This window comes from Callithrix jacchus, chromosome 17 (genome assembly GCF_049354715.1).
Source record: "Callithrix jacchus isolate 240 chromosome 17, calJac240_pri, whole genome shotgun sequence".
Lineage (NCBI taxonomy): Eukaryota > Metazoa > Chordata > Mammalia > Primates > Cebidae > Callithrix > Callithrix jacchus.
In genome coordinates this window covers 57,628,429-57,642,522 of record NC_133518.1, presented here as the reverse complement: position 1 = coordinate 57,642,522, position 14,094 = coordinate 57,628,429, and the positions used below count along the sequence as shown (strand labels likewise).

Here is a 14,094-nt window from a genome sequence, read left to right as displayed (position 1 = left end):
GACATAATGTGTTAAGTAAAAGAAACTGAGGTAAATAGGTATTTAGTGTGAGGTTAGATTCTGTTTACTGTTTGCTTTAGGTGTCAGAGGTTAAGATTTTCTCTGTTTTCTTCTCTCATATTGTCTTTGGCTTTCTCTAAAGATTTCTTCTTAAATAGAGTTAGAGGCTTGCAGTTCTTTTAGCTGTAATTTCCCATTATTATAAAGGAGACTTGGCAGTAAGTTATGTTGGTGTGTAAAAATTTATTTTGAGTTTGAGGGTTTTTTTTTCTCACAATTAGTCAGTATCCATTTATGCACTTCTACCAGTTGCTGACTCTAGCAGCTTCCGTTCCTAGTATACTGTGATTTCTGCATGTCCTCACCTGTCTTCCCAGGTTTTAAGCAGTGATTTGTCCTGTGACCTCAATTCTCTGGTGAGTGCAAGAGTAGTTGCTGATATTCAGTTTGCTCAATTTTATATTTATTTTTATTTTTGCAAAGATGAGAATGGTGGCTTTCAAACTCTTACACGTTGAACCAAGACAGTTTTGTAGATGAATTCTACTAAACTTAAAATAACAGATTCCAATGGTATAAAGATTATTGCAGATCATAGAAACATATGCAATGATTTCAATATAATATACAAATCTCTTATAACCTTTATACAAATACCAAAGTTAGCACAAAAACTGAAAACTATGGGTCCATATCTCTTACATATATAGAGGAAAATGTCCAAAATAAATATTTACAAAGCAGATGGATTTGTATGTTTTTCTTTTAAAAATATTGTTGAAGACATTTCTTAGCTGTGTAATAGCTTTGTTATCACACATGAGAAGCTTTTAATTTTCAATTCCTTGAGTCATTTATTGAGCACAGTGCTGGGCACAACAAAGGTGTTCTATAAATATGTTTTCAGTAAGTAAAATATTACATGTAGTGTTTTTTAAGAGGAATTGTTGGAATCCCTTAATGAACAGGACAAAGTTACTGCCCTTCAGGAGCTCATAGTCTCATGGGGAGACTGTCACAAATAACAGAATAACCCAAATTGGAAGGAGATAATTGCTACTACAGAGAAACAATCACACTTCTATATGCACATGAGGGAAAAAGAGATTAATCTTAAAAGGCAGTATTTATTTAGATTATTGTTTAAGAAATAGAAGGAAATGAAACTTTCTGAGCAAACTTAATTTTACAATTACCAAGAATCACAGAATTAGATTTGCACAGTGGTCTATCAGAGGCTTAGTTATTGCCAATTAGATCACAGAATCATTTTAGAATGCTTACTCTAGACTCCAAAGAACTGATTTGGAACCTGAGTTTTCCCAGACTTTATCATTCTAAAGATAATGCAGTTCACTTTCACAATAAAGATAAGACATCCCTGATATCCTTCTCAGTGTGTTTTACTTAAAAACTCCAGTACCTCAAAAATCTCATCTGAATATCCTTGGGAAAGTTTCTTATGAACACATAAACCTCTTCAAGTTTTCCTGCCCTGGCTCTCTCTCTTTTTGAGGTCCATAGCCCCATAAGCTATGGACAAAGTAGAACCTCTCCTTGTCACTGAAGCTATCATGGATATTGATAGCTGCCTCACTGACCTATCATTGATATTGACTCCCAGTTTTTTTCTGCAGCAAAGTTATTTTACTTATATGAGAGGGGAAAAAATAATCTCAGTCCACAATGCCATGCTGTGTTTGGGACACAGGACACTATTTTAAGACCTCCCAGAATCCCACTGTCCAGACATAACATTCTTCTCTGGAGACTTACTGCTTCCTTTGGCTACTGCCAAAGAGATGCCCACAGCCCTCTCTGTTTGCATGATGCATAGATATTTCCCTTCTTGCTTCTTACTCCAACCTCAGCCCAAAAAAATATTCTTCTAGTTGAGGTGGCTGGTAGTTTCCCTGCTCCTGACTTATACTTTTTTTCCAAGCTACTCTGCTTCTTCTTGCATGTTACCTGGCTTCCTTTCTTCCACTTCTACAAAATGCATGTGATTTTCTAAAGGCTTACGTTGGGGAAACAAAGCCAAGACATCTTCTGGTTTTAGTCCTGCAGCATTCCTCCCCTCCTGAGACAATGCCAAAGAAATCTGTGCTTTGAGGAGAAGGAAGGAAAAGAGGCACATCATGGGGATAACATGACTCTAAAATGTATCTCAAATTTTATCCAGCTACATGAGCCTCAATTTCAACTTAGATGCCCTAGTATATTTTAGAATTGTAAAAATCTTTAAAGATAGTCTACTTCTATCCCTGATGAAGAGAAGAGAGTATAGTTATGGTTATCTACAACTGTGTAGCAAACAATCCCAAAATTTAGTGGCTTAAAACAACAATAATGCTTATTATGGTTATTGGTATCGTTATTATCTCTCATGGTCCTGGAATTGACTGGATTCAGCTAGGCAGTTCTCATTTGGAGTCTTTACATGGCTGAATCAGATTGTAGGTAGAACTGGAATCACCTGAAGGCTTGTTCACTTACACATCTGATGGTTGCTGCTGTCTGGTGGCTCAATTAGGTGGGGGCCAGAATAGCTGGGGCTCCTTGAGTGTCTCTATTTTTTTTTTAGATGGAGTCTTGCTCTGTTGCCAGGCTGGAGCACAGTGGAGCAGTCTCCGTTCACTGCAACCTCCGCCTCCCAAGTTCAAGTGATTCTTCCGCCTCAGCCTCCCAATTAGCTGGGACTACAGGTGTGTGCCAAATGCCCAGCTAATTTTTGTATTTTTGGTAGAGACGGGGTTTCACCATGTTGGCCAGGATGGTCTCAATCTCCTGACCTCATAATCCACCCGCCTTAGCCTCCCAAAGTGATGGGATTATAGGCGTGAGCCACCACGCCCGGCCTCTCTATCTTTTTATGGCCTTTCCAGAGAGTGTCTTCAACATGGCAACTGAGTTTCTTACTTTGTGGCTCAGGACTCCAAAGCTGCATGCCTATGAATAAAGAGAGGGAGAAAAAGAGAGAGAGAGCCAGCATTAGCTATATCACCTTTCAAGAACTAGCCTCTGAAAGCAATTCTCTAAACGATGACCGGTTTTTATTTAATAGTGAAAAATTATTCTGCTTTTTAATGAACGTGTCAAAACATTTGCAGACATGTTTTAAAACCATCACAGTTGTATATCTTATGCTAGGATGTTGATCAACTTCATCTCTTTAACATCTTATATCTATCCTTCCCTTTCCAGCATCTAGTCTATTCCTTTACTATGTCACTGGGATTGGAAGATTTCTCTTCACTCTTACAATCAAATCTCTTATTGGCTTCCTTGTCACTTCACATGTGAAGTCCAGGCAACTCCTCTCTCACTTTCTTGGCTTCTCTACTTTTCTGCCATTTTTTTCTAGTTCTAGCCAGGTCTGAACAGTAGTGATAAAATTATTTGCTAGACTCTTAGACTATTCTATCCATTCATTTTTAGTTTTTCTGTTAGAAAGCATATCATAACATTTCATATTATCATAGAAGCTGATCTTTTGTTTCAATAAAGCACAATAATTACCCAGAAATATTGAGGTTCTGACCCAGGATAGTCAGTCTTTCTGATATGACTCTAAGCTCCTTCTTACTGTAGGAGAAAGTGTTGTTGAATTACAAAGAGATGTTGCACACCAAAGGGAATCTTGAGAAAACAGCCAAGAGTCAACTGCAGATTTTCTAGGAAGTAAAATGTGAAGATTTAGAACAAGGCTGGCAAATATTTAGATAATGTATCACAGCACTGTTTTCCTTACCCATGGATGATATGACTAATCCATCATGGCATTGCAGCTGCAAGTAGCCTCAACACAGTGCCCTAATAGCCACAACCAACAGATCTATCAAGGTGGACATACAAGATACAATCTTTGTCTTCTGGGGTTTATAATCTTGGCAACCCATAACCCAATCTTCTTGGGTCCAGAAAGAGATGAAATGAAACTAATGTTACGAATTTATTTACAAAAGTCTGTGGGTGGTAGATTTTGCTTCCAAAACATATTGATGGCACAAGGCATATTTACAGTGATGTGAGTACAGTGGTTTTCTGACTGGCATGAGACAGTCCTACCAAAGGGTCCATCCAAGTTAATGTGGTCAATAATCACTTTTGTTAATTGTGACATGGCACCTTCTAATTATTTTGTCCTCACGCTCTAAGAGATTAATCACCTTGGGTACACATGGGAACACAGCTTCCTATTATTCATTGGTTTACTCAAGCCTATATACCTTTTCATCATAAATGGCACAGAAATCTTCTAGCAGCAAAGAGATTGACATAATCATGGTAAATATGAGTCTGTCCTCAAGAGATATCCTTTGCGAACTTTTTACTTCTCAGTTTCCTTCTACTTCTCCCACGTCCATACCTCTGTGTTGAATTTAGCACACTGAAGAGGTACAAGAATCGATGACGATGATGTGTTCACAATTATTTTTAAATTCATACTCTTCAACATGCTGCAGAAAAATTAAAAGGGAAATTCAGAAATGTTTTACAAAGCATATTGCATATGTCATTCTGGATACATATATAGTGTCCTGATGCTTCAGACAACTGCTTAGTTGTTCATTTTATTTAAATAAAAAAGAGCCTCTTAAAAGCTAAAACTGAAGCACATTCTAGTTATAATGTTTAGAAAATCGAAAAGAGCATTTTGGCAAGCCCATGATTATTTCTAATTGCCTTAGAGAACTAGCTTTCTGGAGAGGGGTGTTGATAAGAAACAAAGCATAAAGAATCGATTTTGGATGCTATTAATTAGATGCCAATGCCACACTAAATAAACAACCATTCTGTTTTGTGCCAGCTCCTCCCACAGAGGACATAGTGGAAGAAAAAAATGCCTGGGCAACCTTTTGGGTGAATCCCTGTGGAGGGCCTCAGAAACACATGCTATCTGGGCGGCACATTTATCAAATGGTTTACACAATTTTTTTTCCTAGCCTGTATTACAGACATGACACAATTACTAGATTTATTAATTCCTTGTTGCAGAGGCTAGAGATTTCCCAATGTGATGGACCAATGCATATTGCATTAGCTCTAACATCTGGGGCTCTACAGCCATCAATATCAAGAGATTAACTGAAACACAGAAATACAACTTTTCCCTTTGTCTCAATCCTCCCTCCCCACATTGCAAGCTTTCTTTCTCTCTGAAGCACTCAACAGGCTTTTTCCAGCAAGGGAAGCAAAATAGTATTTGATTTACAACTTCATTTTGTCTCTGCTTGTATTTCATCTTCCATCTTCACATTTCTTATTGAAATCACGATAAGTGGGGGGAGACATATAGACTATCTATTTGCCTCTCAATCTTTCAAGTCTTTGGAGAAGCACCAATCACCAAGTTGTCAAGAATTCTATGAAGATCTAGGAGCAGAGCTGAAAAGAGCACAATAGCATATGGTTCTTACATTAGACCTGGAGTCTGGGGGCCACTTCATCTTTTGGTGGGGCTAAGAGAACAAGCAGAGAATGGGATGGTCATATGCCTATTGGGATCACTGGCCTCTCATAACACCTGCTCAAATAAATGCCTTCTCCCATTAAAACTTATGTTGCCTAAGATTTCCATGTTGCCTGTACTGCTCTATTGGGATCTCCCAATTTCTTTAATTCTTGCTGCTCAACTCCTGCACTCTAGGATTTTCCCCACAAAACAATGTATAAAACACAGGTCTCATCATCACCTTGGGTAAGGCTCTCAATCTCAGTTATTTTTAGGGTCACTTATGGAAGCAGGCCAAATTTTTACAAGTGAGAAAGCAAGTACTGTGATATAGATGGCAAGTGACACACAGTCTCAATGTCAGAGAGACAATGTCATAGTCATCATGAGCTGATTAACTCATGTCCTGACTACAGGGGGATGCCACAGTCCTAGCCAATTTGTCACCATATGAGACTATGTGGCCTAAGTTGCCAGGTCTTTTGATTTTTCAAAAGAAGCCAGAAATCTGGATTTCCATGTAAACTCGTCCTATTTATGAATGTTGGCAACTAACTCACATTTTTTTAAAAAGTGTAATGCAAGCCAAACCAAACCCATCTGTGAGTTTGGTTAGACCCACAGGCTGACAGAGTGCTGCCTCTGGTTGGGGACTCTGTTTCCCAATTGGTATGCTAGGAAATGCCAGGAACGTTTGTCCAGAAGTTCAAACCTTTAAAATAGCTTTTCCTCTTTTTTGGGCTTCTGTTGACTTTACTTTTGTCTAAATATCCTTTACCCTCTTACATGGTCTTTTTATCTATCCTATTTCAATTCACCAAATGTTTAATTGAGCATCCCTGATGAGTGAGATACCTTATGAGGCACCCTGAGAAATGCAAAGATAGGTTTATTATTGAGAATGAATTAGGCTGCTGCAAGTTGACCCTAATTGGTGGTGGCCTAAACAAAATAGACATTTATTTCTCATATGAAGCTCAAGAGGAAAGAGTTCAGAAGTCAGATATTATCTCCACAATGTCTGGAACCCAGGAATTTTTGGTTTTGTGACTTTCTACTCCCTAAGGTATTGATGTTGACTACATGGCCAAAAATGGTTCTCCTACTCTAGACAAGTAACACCTTGCTGTACCATATTAACAAAAATGACTCCCAATCTGAGTTGCCCCAGTTGAGTCCATGGGCCGTCTTCTTATAGCTGTTTATCTGGAACTAGTGGCCTCCAATAGTTCTGTGACAAAGCAAGAGTAACAGAAACACATGAGATCTTAACTGGCCCTTTCTGAAGTGACACTCATTTTAATTATATTATGTGGCAAAAGATAGTCAGATAGTCTCCACTTATAGGCAAGGGAAGATGGTAAACATAGAGCATCACATGATTAACTAGTGATTAATAATAATCTTTGCCACACTGGTACATTTATATGCATATGCCTTCTAGCAAGAAAAATGAATTGGCAAAAAAAGGGCATGTCCAGAAAATATATATATAGCCAGTACTCCTATTCTGTTGTATAAATCTGTATCACATGCTCACTCCTAGCTGCAAAGGGGGCTGTGAAATGTGTTGTTTTAATACTGAGTGACCTTTTTTGAAAGCTAAAACAAGGTTCTCTTATGATAGAAAAAGGAGAAAACATAGAGAGGAACAAGTAGCACATTTTGCTATAATGAACTTGACATGGTCTTTGCCCCAAAGGAATTTACTGTTTAGCAGAAAAAAATAGACGTGTACATAAATGATTGTATTGAGGTTAACTATGTTTTGCTTTAAAATTTAAAAAAATTATGAGAAACACAAACAAATATAAGGAAGAGCTAAGCCATTGATGATAACTTAAACAAACAAAAAACTATAATGGATTAGAGAAAAACTTAATCTTCAAAATACCCTGGGGTCCTAAGGAAAGTCTACTGTCCCAATCAAGGAAGCCCTCAGAGATGAGGAGATGAAGCTACATTTCTAAAGGGCTTCTTACAATGGGGGACTGGTCATATTAATATATTGGTAGGATATATAGTTTTCTTCCATATAGTTCTCATTTAAACTTGTGGTTCTAATATAGTTATTAATAGCACCCTATTTCAATTTTAGAATGTCCTGATTTGGGTAATATAATTATTTGTTTGCTTTATTGATTGGATGCCAGACTTTGGGAAGGTAGAAGAAAATGTGAGGCTGGGACCTAGGAAATTGTAGGAGGCTGTATGGTGCCCAATGCGATCTCGTCCCAAGATCTTAGGTGTTCATTAAAGCTACTAATGGAATGAAATCATATGTATGATTAAATTCTTATGGAAAGAGTGAATGGATGAAGTCATTATACTAGCTGGAATAAAATCATTCCAAGATGGCAGTGGACAAAGAAAATCCGAGGAGTTATGAGGTGATAATTTTGAAAATTTGAAGATATCTTGGGGAAGGTACTAGATTTCACAGCTGTAAAATTGAAGGTTCAAGCTAAGTTCAACTGATGTCCAAAGGATGAGGGGGCTCCCAGCAATGTCGATGTTATATTCTACATTTTGTAGTAGATACCTTCTGAGCAGAGTCATGAACACTATTTATCTACTGATTGGCATTCCACCTGGAGACTGCATTTCCATGGACTATCCAAGTTCTCCCTCATCCCCGCTAATAACTAACTAACTCCCCTACAACTTCTACCTTCCCCAAGTGGAATTGCACAAGCAAACCACACCAATGCTAACTATGAGTACTTCTTTCTCCACTCTTCACTCATATCCCTCAGACAAGTAGAATGAAAATGTTTAGAAAAGCACTTGTTTAGGAAATGTTTCCTCATATGTCACTCAAATAAAACATGTAAACAAACAATGAAGTGGCACACAAGGGACCTAGGTTGATCTTTAATTTGGAAATATTCACATTCTTTCACTCTTGGAATTTGGAAATATTCACTCTTCACTCTTGGAATTTGAACTTACATATACATAAAATGATGTTTGGGAGCTGGGTGCAGAGGCAACAGCCTGTAGTACCAGCTACTTGGGAGGATCTGAGATGGGAGGATCACTTGAGCCCAGGAGTGGCAGGCTGCAGTGAGCTATGATAGTGCCACTGCATTCCAGCCTGCACAATGGAGTGAGAGCCCATCTCTAAAAAATAGTATGTATATATATATGATGTTTGGAGACCAGACCATTTCCACAAAATACTTATTTTATGAGATGTTATTCTTCAAGCTGAAAAAAACTTCCATTGAGGGGCATGGTGAATCCATACCACTTATCAGAATACTAAATACTCGGAGAGTTCCTCCTCTAAGAATTCCTGTGTAATTGTTTAATTGTGTAAAATCTGCCATATCCAAAACAAAGGATGTCTCTTCTGATATTTCACATTGACAGGGCAAATCTGGTCTCCTAATTTGAATACTTGCATGGATCCAAATATGCATGTTTCCTTCACCCCACTTCCATCCATCTATATCCATACTGGTTTCTTTCCAGCTCTTGCTTCTTCTGGTTATTTTTAGGATAAGTTACATCCAAGAATATATTATCCAGGTGGTACTGGGGCAGCTTTATCCAAGTTCTTTAGACTTCTTCCTTCTCAAGGTCACTTTTACTCTGGGCCTTCTTCAACTTAACACTTAGAGTCTGTTTCTGCTATTTTCAATTTTATTTTCGGCATTATAACTTTTCATATTAAAGTAGGAACTGTGTATTCTTGATTTTGTGTTTTAGAATTTTTGTGGAAGGCTTCAACCTTTTCTGAGTTGTTTTTGGAACTAATCTCCCACCCCCTTTTTGTTTTCTATTTAGACTTGCTTTCAACTGTTTTTTGCCTTCAATATTTTTTTCACTTTAGCTTAAATCTGGCTTCTATTTGGTTTTGTTACCCCGCTGCAGTTGACATTTTTATTTATGCTTTATTTTAGCTGTTTTGGAGGAGAGTAGATGGTGAGCTTCAGAGATTATCATACTACTTTTCCGTTTCAGCAGAGTCCCAAAATTATTTTTAGAAGAAGACAGGTGAGGAGCTCTTGATACCTCATCTGTCCTTTATTTAAAATATATTTATTCACATTAAAAGCATACCAAACAGTTTTAATAACTTTGTACATCCAAGGGCAGCATACTCAGTAGGGGATCTAACACCATTGTACATATGTTGAAATAGGTTTTCTAGAGTTAAGTTGCATGTAATTTAATGAAGATATCCCATTTGCAGACTTAAAAGATCTTACCCTCGAGTTGATCCAGGACAGAACTTTGAAGAAAGGAAAATATACTTTGGAAAAAACTTGTCATCCCAAGCAAGTTATTTAACTTCTGAGCTTCATTTTCTCAACTGTATAATAGGCATAATAATAATATCTATTATATTAAATGAGATAGTTTTAATAGAATATAAATGCTGATTTTCAACAATTTTTGACCTACAAAAATGGCAATTTTGTATTTTCAATCCTGCCCCTAACATAATACATGAGCCAGAATAGGTCCTCAATAAAAGTCAGTTGTCTTAACCTGCTCTTTATCCAACTATTTACCCAGTGCTCCAGTAATGCCCTGCTCTGGTTTTTCCTAATTACATTCACATATTAAACATACTCTTTTCTATCAAAGCTCGGAAATAAAAGACTGTCAATCTGAAAGTTATGATTTATCCACCACATTTTTGTAAACTTTTTTCCTGATAAAAAATTAATGCACATTCTGTAGAAATTAGAAAAACGCAAAAGACTTTTAGAAGCACTAATAACCCATCATTCATCATCCTTGAAAAATAAATTACTCATTATTTATCTAAACTTCCAGATACATAGAGAAATACAAAAATAAAACTTAAATGTATAGGGAGAGGAGAAAGGATTTTTATTTTAGTTTTCAAAGTAAGTATCTTATAACTATATTTAAATTTAATATATTATTAACAAATCTTATGCCATCTATTAGTTTTTACAACATAATTTTAATGGTTACATGATATTCTATCTTAAGAAGACAACAAAATGTATTTAAACAAACCCATGGATATTTATAAGTGCTATTTTATATTATAGAAAGTATAATAAATATTTTGATAAATAAATAAATGCAGAAATCCACAATTTTTTCTTAAGAATGAACTGTTAGGCCGGACGCAGTGGCTCAAGCCTGTAATCCCAGCACTTTGGGAGGCCGAGGAGGGTGGAGCACGAGATCAAGAGATCGAGACCATCCTGGTCAACATGGTGAAACCCCGTCTCTACTAAAAATACAAATATTAGCTGGGCATGGTGGCACGTGCCTGTAATCCCAGCTACTCAGGAGGCTAAGGCAGGAGAATTGCCTGAACCCAGGAGGCGGAGGTTGCGGTGAGCCGAGATCGCGCCATTGCACTCCAGCCTGGGTAACAAGAGCGAAACTCCCTCTCAAAAAAAAGAATGAACTGTTAAAGGTGGAAATTGCTGGTCAAAAGCTACCCAAATTTTAGTAATTTTGACAGTTTGACAAGTTGCTGTGCGGAAATGGTGCAACAAACAAATTTACAGACCCAAGGGCAGGTCATACAATTGTTCATTACCCTAGTCCAGCAGTTCTCAAACACTCTAGTCTCAGACCCTTAGAAGCGCAGATTAGTTGAGGTCCCCAGAGAGTTTTGGTGATATGTATATTTTTGATATTTATCATATTAGAAATTAAAGCGGAGATTATTATAGATGTGTAAATATTGATTTTTAAATAATAGTAATAAACACTGTTAATAAAAATAACAAATTATGAAAAATAATTGTTTTCAAAGTCAAAAGATATATATTGAAAGGAGTTGCATTGTTTTCCATTTTACAAATCTCATTCGTATCTGGCTAAACAGTAGACAACTGGATTCTCATATCTACTTCTACAATTCAATGTGCTTTTGGTTGACATATAAAGAAAGTCTTGACTCACACAGACATGGAGTTGAAAAATATAATAGTATTTTAATAGACTAGTCATATAAATTGTAGACATTTTTTGATAATACCCAGAACTCAACAAGTTGTAGTTTCTTAAAGGTTAGTTGCAATATGGAATGGGAAGTGAATGTTTTGTACTCTGCTGCATTAAAATCCATTCTTGTATCTTGCATTTTTACCCACTCATGATTATGTAACACCATGTGTTTGTCATTTGAAAAATATTGTTTTTCATGGTTATTCAGATATTACAATCTTTAAAACATTCCATTATGTAACATCATAAAAAACTGTATTTATTAATGCCACCCTCCATCTTTTAGAAGTATTAGGGAACTGTCAAGGCATGGTCTCTTGAAAGATTTAATTTTCTAATTGGCTGAAAATACTGTCAGTTGTTTTTCCTGAAGCCAGAGGCCCCCTTTATTTATTTGCAAGAAAATATCTGCAAAATATTCAACTCTGAATACCCATAGTTTGTCTGTACATTCTTTCAGGTAAAAATGGTGGTTCTCAAACAAAAGGGACCAGCGCAGCTGGCATCTCAAACAATCACACAAGTGCTTTTTTTTGAGACAATTGTCATACTTTGGTATGCAGCAGAAGCACTTCAGATATTCTTCCCTTTCATCACTCAGAATGTTTAAAAGACTTGTACTTAGGTCGAGATTTAATAAAATTAATATTTTTACTACTTTACCAAGGACTTTCTTAAATGAAAATGGGTTCCCCCCGCTGCAAGTAAATAGCAATGAAGAATATAATTACTCCTAGTGCACTTTGTTTTCGTGGTCTTAATTTTGGCTAAGACTCCAATGTTTTTGCATTATCAAAGTGCCAACACAGTGAAAAGGCAAATATCATCTTAGTATTGCTATGAAAATAGTTTTGACCTAATGGCCTCCTGAAGGGAAAAGAGTGGCTCTGCTATTCTGTTATACTTATTACAATTATCATAAGTATTCTTTCTACCTTCCTTTCATTGAATGGAAGCAGGATGGATTGAAAGAGCTGTTTTTCTTCTTTTTTTCCCCAAGCAATATTTACTATTTAATTCCACTTACTAATACTCAAAGAAACAAAACCAAGCTTCTCAACTGACAGTGCAATGACACAACAAAGACACAGGTTCTTGAATTCGAAGTGGAGCAGGAGAGATGGTAAATACACATTTACTTTAAAATATATGTATTTATTATTTATGTGTTTAAAGCACAAATTAGTTTGGTAAAGAACATCTCATGCCTGTTTTATTTCCACATCCCTGAGACTGACAATGGGATGCCTATCAATTAATTCATTTAGAGAGCCATACACCACAAGAAATAAATTATTTGTCCTCTGGAGCTTGTCACAGGGGGATTTTTAAAAAACCATTAAACAGAAAGACAACTGTTCATCATAGAAAGATAAAAGGCCAATTCCTCCTCTTCGGCTGATAGGTTCTTAATAATAGTGATATCTACTAATAAGATGTTTTACATAGTATAAAGCATATTCACATACAAATTACCTAGCCTCCTTGAACCTCAGTTTTCTTTTATATATGAAATTGGATTGATAGTACATTTTGTATTTAAAACAATAATGTATATGAAGCGTTTAGCATTTCGCTTGGCATCTAGTTCTCAGTAACTGATATGGTGCTGGCGGTGGTGGTGGTGGTAAGAGTAGTAAGATCTGTAGTAATAGTAGCAGGAGTTGTTTCAGAAATTAGTAATGGAGACCTGGCAAAGTTAAAGGGCTCTTTTATTATCACCCAGAAGGAAAGAGATAAAGCTGGTCTTCAGAAGCAGGCTATTTTCACTCTGTTTCCCAAATTCTTCCCCCTAGACCATTTTTATACTTCTGGGGCTCTCCTCATCTATTCTGTTAGCTTGATTGCCTACCACCTGAGAGTGAGATTCTCTCAAACAACCCAATTTCCAGGTATTTCTAAACCTCCCCTCCCCTACACCATTCTTTAGTCAGTATTTCAAGACCCCTAACAGAAAAGGTTCATTTACATGTAAGCACAGGTAAGTGAAATGTTTACAAAAAGGGCTTTGGAGCAAGCAGATTTGAATCAGAATCCAACTTTAGTTCCTATATACATGACATTGGGCAGCTAACTTCTAAGATTTTACTTCCTTATCTATGAAAAATGGAGTCCTAGTACTTGTTTTGTGCAACTATGATAGGTGTTACATGAGATAGCATCTAGAAACAGCTTAGCACGTTGCCAGGAACACAGTGGATGGTGAATGAATGACTATTTGAGGACCAACTATTACAGAAATGTTTGCTCTTCAGAGTCCTGATTTCTAGTCTTCTAGACTAAATAGGTTCGCTGTTTTCCTCCCGGTTCAGTTCCCAGACATATCACAAAATTATAAGAATATTAAAAACTCAGGCTTATACCTACACAGGATTTTCTATAACCCTCTTTCTGCTTCGAGCTCCTGAAGCTATTTCATAGAAAAATGACCTTATTTTTAAATAGAGGGGGCAATTGAAAATCAGTGAACGGACCTACCCCCTAATGATTTTTTTCTCAGACATAATTATAATAATTAGCATTATAAAGTGCTAATTATCTTTGGACACAGAGGACCTGCACACCAGAGACAGAGGTCCGCATTAAGTAAAGTGGATTTCACTTTCTTCAGTTGTGAGATTTCTCTTTTTTCCTCTTTGTAATGATGCAAAGAAATATCGCCCACCAAGCCTCATTTAAAAAACTTT

General features: G+C 36.6%; 1 long non-coding RNA gene across 2 annotated transcripts in view; it reads right to left on the bottom strand.

The window, feature by feature from the left end:
* Positions 1 to 451: 451 nt before the first annotated feature.
* The window catches only part of LOC103788871 (uncharacterized), a 60,254-nt gene continuing 46,611 nt past the window's right edge, over positions 452 to 14,094 (bottom strand). For both annotated transcript variants that reach the window (XR_013528686.1, XR_008477313.2), the window contains 3 exons: positions 4,230 to 4,460; positions 3,520 to 3,674; positions 452 to 2,949 (listed from right to left, as the gene is read on the bottom strand). This is a non-coding gene — a long non-coding RNA (uncharacterized LOC103788871). The remainder of the gene's footprint in view (positions 2,950 to 3,519; positions 3,675 to 4,229; positions 4,461 to 14,094) is intronic.